This window comes from Rhinatrema bivittatum, chromosome 4 (assembly GCF_901001135.1).
Source record: "Rhinatrema bivittatum chromosome 4, aRhiBiv1.1, whole genome shotgun sequence".
In the NCBI taxonomy this organism is placed as follows: domain Eukaryota; kingdom Metazoa; phylum Chordata; class Amphibia; order Gymnophiona; family Rhinatrematidae; genus Rhinatrema; species Rhinatrema bivittatum.
Window position 1 is genome coordinate 373,854,188 of NC_042618.1, and position 6,000 is coordinate 373,860,187.

General features: G+C 45.3%; 1 long non-coding RNA gene across 1 annotated transcript in view; it reads left to right on the top strand.

The window, feature by feature from the left end:
* Positions 1-3,770, top strand: part of LOC115091053 — a 36,606-nt gene extending 32,836 nt beyond the window's left edge. The window contains exon 2 of the long non-coding RNA XR_003856594.1: positions 3,733-3,770. This is a non-coding gene — a long non-coding RNA (uncharacterized LOC115091053). The remainder of the gene's footprint in view (positions 1-3,732) is intronic.
* Positions 3,771-6,000: the final 2,230 nt, after the last annotated feature.

Below are 6,000 nucleotides of genomic sequence, written 5' to 3' on the forward strand. Positions count from 1 at the left end.
GGGGCTGCCTCAGGGGCTGTATGAAGATGTTCTCTCTTTATAGAACACAAGAATTTGCTTAAGGTAAATGCTTCGATTATCTAATAGTTCTGATAGTAGTGCAAGTGCACTTGGTCTCCGCTCGAATACAGCCAGGACCGCTACAAATACCTGTGAGCATTCTTTTAAAAATACAAAGAAGCTCATTTGATATATGAGGTGTCCACATCCGTTCCATAGCCTAGTTGGCATGAAATGTTTTTCAGCTTAGGAATATGATGTTTGTTTGATTATTATTTTGGTTTTGTGACAATGTAGTTAGCTGGAGGTGTGACACTCTCCCTCCCCCCTAGTCAGGAGCAGCCTGTGTGCAGACAAAAGTGGCAGGTTCTAACTGGAGCAGAGAAAGGGCATCTTCTGCCTGTGATGGCCACCTTCTTCTCACACTGAGCCCTTAGGTGCAGGTGGCTGGCAGGATTTGGACAGGAACAACAGAAAACACATGGCATGCACTAAGAAAATGTAGAACCCAAACCTGGAAACATGAAGGTGCACACAGAAGCAGTGTAGGACCACTGTAGGATTGGATACACAAAGCAATCTTGTGCTCAACAAGAATACAAAATGTTAGACCAAGACCAAGCTCTGGCAAGGTGCAGACCGTGACCCTGGAATATAACTGTGTTCAAAGAGGAACAAGATCGCAGGCAGCAGGAGGTGAAGGCCACTCAGCTGGGAGAGGTAACCAGAGTGACCAAAAGGCCCACTGAGGCCCTCTGCTGTCAGGAGGCAAGAGCTGATCAAAAAACTGCTCAAAAAACAAGCCTTCCCAGATCCGAATTAAATGATAGCAATTTTATAAGAGATAGAAAAACTTTTATAAGAGACTTCACAATATAATGTAAATAATGTAATCCTAACTGCTCGGCTTTCTTATTCTAATTCTCTTCCTAGTTTTTAAGACCCTTGTTGTAATGTAACTTTCTTATTCTAATTCTCTTCCCAGTTTAAGACCCTTGTTGTAATGTCATTTTTGATCTCTTTGCACTTGTATGTTCCTTTTTTTGTTCACACCCCTTGTTACATGTAAACCGGCATGATGTGGTTTCTAATCATGAATGCCGGTATAGAAAAACTTTAAATAAATAAATAAAAGGGCCTCAGGTTTGTTTCATTCAGTGAACCAAAATAAACAGTAAAGCAACAAAAAAAATAAAAAATACCAGAAAGAAAAAAAAAAAAAGGAAGCAGTCAGGTTTCCCCCTTCTCCCTACCGCTCCACTGCCAAAAACTTGAAGTGTACCCAAAATAAAACCAATTATCCCTCTTCCCCTACTGGCCCTTCCTATATTCCCCCCATCCTTCCCAAACCCAATCTTACCCTATTGTGGGGTTGCAAGCACATGAAATAATTGAAATGGGGCTGGCGTGTCCCAATAGATGAACTAGGTGGTCACCTAGGGCACCAGCCATTCAGGGGCGGCAAAGAGCAGTCATATGGGGCCACGAGTGGAGCCCATCCCATCCGCAGCTGAGAGAAGTAGAGACGCGGTAGGCCATGAGCAGACCCTATCCCAGTTACAGCCGAGAGGAGTAGAGACGCAGCAGGCCACAAGCGGCTGAGACACGGCAGGCCGCAAGCAACACCCACCTGGTTCGCGGCCAAGAAATGCAAACACTCGGCAGGCCACGAGCAGCGCCCATACTGCTCATGGCCAAGAAAAAGCAGACACTCTGTGGGCCGCAAGCAGCACCCACCTGGTTCGCGGCCAAGAAATGCAAACACTCGGCAGGCCACGAGCAGCGCCCATCCTGCTCACTGCCAAGAAAAAGCAGACACTCTGTGGGCCGCAAGCAGCACCCATTCTGCTCGTGGCCGAGAGAAGCAGAGTCTTGATGGTCCACGAGTGGCACCTCTGTGTGTGTGTGCGTGAAAGAGATTGTGTGTGTATGCGAGAGGGAGGGAGCACGTGTAAGGGTGCATGTGTGAATGAAACAAGGAACCTAAGTGTAAGTGTAAGAGAGGGGGCCTGTCTGAGTGAATGAGGTCGGGGTTTGGAGGGGGAGGCAGAAGGTTCGCCTAGGGCAATTAATACCCTTGCACTTGCCCTGATCCCCAGTCCTTTCTGCCTTGCTGGGCTCTGGTCTCAAATGGTGCCAGATAGCCCTGAGGCCAGTGTCATTTTGCTGTACAAGTGCTGTAAGGGATAAGATTGGGTTTGGGAAGGGTGGGGGATATGGAAGGTCCAGAGAGGTTTAATTTATAAATTTCAGCAGCATTTAGGGTTTTTTTTCCCCATTTCTGAAATGGAAGAAGGAGAAAAAACATTTCAGTGGCATATATTTTTTGGTTTGTTTTCTAACAAAGCAAACCAAGGTTTTTGTGGCATTTTTGCATTTTGTTAGAGAATTAATGCCTTCTCTGCAAGTGGCTTAAAATACAGGCATCATGGAACAACATGTGGACTTTCAGCTCTGTTGAGGGAGGGCAATTGTCAGACGGCTGATTCAAAATGCTTTTTACTCACATAAATTCCATTAAAAACCGCCCTCTAAAAGGGTTTCAAAATAACATTAAAATACAAAGATATTTCATTCAACTGCTTTTCTTCCCCGGTACACTAACGTTGACAGTGTCCCTTTGGTATAATAATATAATACACTAATACTTCTATTTAACCACTGAACATTCAGCCATAGCTAGGGTGACATTTTCCTAATTAACAGTTTGACCATGCTCTGATTAGTATAGCAGGCACTCCCAGCTCCACAGCTGTTGGAGAGAAGCCTCCTCCATGATGTCTAAACCCACAATGCCATTCCTTAGCTTTCCATCTGCCTGTGAATATCTGCCAGCCCACTTGGGATCAGAATATTATGATGAGTCTAAACCCCGCTGGCCATTAACAGGAAACTGGATATCGGGCCTTCGGCACAACCACGCTGAGGAATCTGTCCAGCTGCTGCTCTGTCCTACAGCCTGTGCATAACCTTCACTGTGAATTAGCTTACTGGAACTGAAAGCGATCTGTACTATTTCCTAATCTCCACCTACTAGGCAGTAAAAGAATTTCCTAAGGCCGTTTACGTTATTTTCTTCGAGGTTCCGTGAGACAATGTGCATAGGTGTCTGATGGCAATATTTAATTTTTCAAAAGGCCAGGCATGACAAAGGTTATGTTGACAAAGACTGTTGGCAAAGGTCATCCTTCTTATTAAGGAATGTATTCTTATGAAGTATTCAATTGTCCTTTTTTGGGGGGGCGAACACAAACATGGAAGCCCGTGGGAGCTACAGGAGGGGTTTCCGCAGGCTTTTGCAGGAAGCTTTGGCAGAGTGATGCATTTTTTTTATGAGGGGGGGGGGGGTGGCCAGGGAAAAAGACCATGAGAGAGTTGGTGGGTGAGTGGGAAGGGGGCGATTCGGAGAGGTGGCAAGAAGTTATCATACTGCCGTGCAGATGGATATTTTCCCCTCTGCTCTGCCCTGCACTCTCCTTGCCCATGTGTTTTTTTGTTCACTAGTGCGTACATGTGAAATGCAGCAGACAGCTGTGCAGGCATTCCTGACCGTGAATCATACTCTGAGCAAAGAAATGTGACGTTTTTAGAAGATTCCTTGGCTGTTTTAGATTATATATTGCCTCCTTGTAAGTTTGTCATACATCTTTCCTATAATCAGCCTCCATGAAGGTATGTGCTGTTGTTTATCTCTTCTGTGCCAGGGCTAAAATCTCCATTCTCTCCCTTCAGAAGGTGCTGCATAAGAATAACCGAAATGAGGAAGAAAAGGAAAGGAAAACATGAATCCAGCTATACTAAGCATATTTTTTTTTCCCGGAGACACAAAACAGCTGAAAACACGCAATACACGTGCCCTGTGGAGTTCATGTGCACCTCGCCCTAATAACAAGGAAGTATGTGGTGGAGCCAATTCCTGCTAAATCTAGAAAGGTTAACTGGGCTGCCAGAATTTACATAGAAGGAAATGACTGTCTGCAGGCATCCTGATGGGAGAACCACCCCTCAGCTCCAGGGACAAGGAGGATCATAAAAAAGTTTTGACTTCTAAAATGTTTTTTTTTTTGTTAAAACAGGCATTTGATTAAGAACTTCAGTATTGACCCTCCCATATAATGTGATTGCTCGAGATCTCAGTATGTCATTTTTATGTTTTTCATATGTTTTTATTATGACTGTTTTATTTCTTTTGTACATAGCTTAGGCCATTTGTGTTAAGCGCTAAATACATTTTAATAAATGAAATGAAAAAATGAAAATGAATCCTGCTAAATGCAAGACACAAATTGTACTTTTCTCATGCAACAGGCAAGAAGGTAAATGATCTTTGGATAGCACACAAATGCTCTAGGGAAAGAGGGAGGAGGCTATCCCTATGCATTAATCACCAGTGCACTGTAATTACCAAGCCACTAGTGATCAGACTTAAGAATCCACCTGCATCAGAAATGCTTATTTGGGCTGTTCTCGTGCCTTAGTGACAGACAGTGCTGCTTTCTGCCAGGCAGAAGGACTTGGGTTTGATTCTCGGCACTGGTCTTCTGCTTCCAAGCAGGCCGATACAGTACAGTGCGCTCTGGTGGAAAAAAATGCTTTTTTGTACACCCTCTGACTTTATATCATAGCGATATTAAGTCGGAGGCCCCAAAAGTAAAAAAAAAGTAAAAAAATAAATAAAAATCGGCCCACGGCCCGCGGGACGGAAGACGGACGCTCAATTATGCCGGCGTCCATTTTCCGAACCCGTGGCTGTCAGCGGGTTTGAGAACTGACACCGGCAAAATTGAGCGTTGGCCGTCAAACCCGCTGACAGCCGCCGCTCCTGTCAAAAAAGGAGGCGCTAGGGACACGCTAGTGTCCTTAGCGCCTCCTTTTACTGCGGGCCCTAATTTGCATAGGCCACCCTCCTGAATCATGCGCCCAGGAGAGTGGCCTGTGCGCGCTCCGGGAGAGCAGGCGCTCGCCAGCTCTCCCGCACGTCTTTCTGTATCAGCCTGATGGTTGGCCAGGGCTGGAGATGCTGCAGAGACTGTGTTCACATCCCTGGGGGTTGAGGGGGGTGAGGGAATCATAGTCGTCATGCTAATGTGGCACCTAGTGGATGGATTCAAGGCCTACAATTGCAGAGTTCTGAAAGGAGTTTTGGTGCATGGCTCTAGGCTGAGGACTGACACTGCAAACGATGGATTAAAGGAAATTGTGAGGTTTTATCAAACATGGTGAACATTGCTGGGTAGCTGGGAATGGAGGTTCATGGTGCCAGATCTCAGTCCTGCTTCCAACTGAGCTGGAAGACCAAAAGAGCTAGAAAAAAAACACTGCTGGGTCAAAAAATTGCTTATTTAAGTTCCTGTTGGTCCTAATTTGTTGATACTATTGTCCTTATTAACTTCTTAACCTGAAATAAGCACATTTATATTTAAAAAACATGTGCTATAATGTGTAAGTATGTAATAAGATATGTTATACCAATCAGTCAATAAATATGTTCTTTGCAGGAGCTAAGTATGTTTGACACAACAAGCTGCTGTAACACTTTGAATAGGTACGTATTTTTAAATTGATTTTATCCAGTGTAATGTTAGTGGACCCTTGTACTGTGGCATGGTTGACGCAGCCTTAGGCCCACGCCAACAGCTGGTGAACACGTCCTGGACTGGGACAAGACTGGAGCTTCACCTATACCAAGGACCATTTCCCATGGGTGGAGTCTTTGGGTTCTATGGGCCTGCAGGGCTTAGGTGAGAGTCCCACAGGCCATAAAGGATAAAAGAGTCCAGCAATGGGCCAAGGTCAGGACCGGCAGCAGACATGAACAAGTCAAGAGTCAGAGCAGGCAGTTAGCAAGAAGTAGGCGAGGTCCGTAGCAGAGGTCAGTGACAGGCAAGTGAGTAGTTCGGGTCTGTAGCAGAGGTCAATATCAGGCAGACAGGTGAGGGACTGGGACAAGACAAGGCTGGAATCAGGAATGGGCAGGATGGACTGGACCAAGCAGGGTAG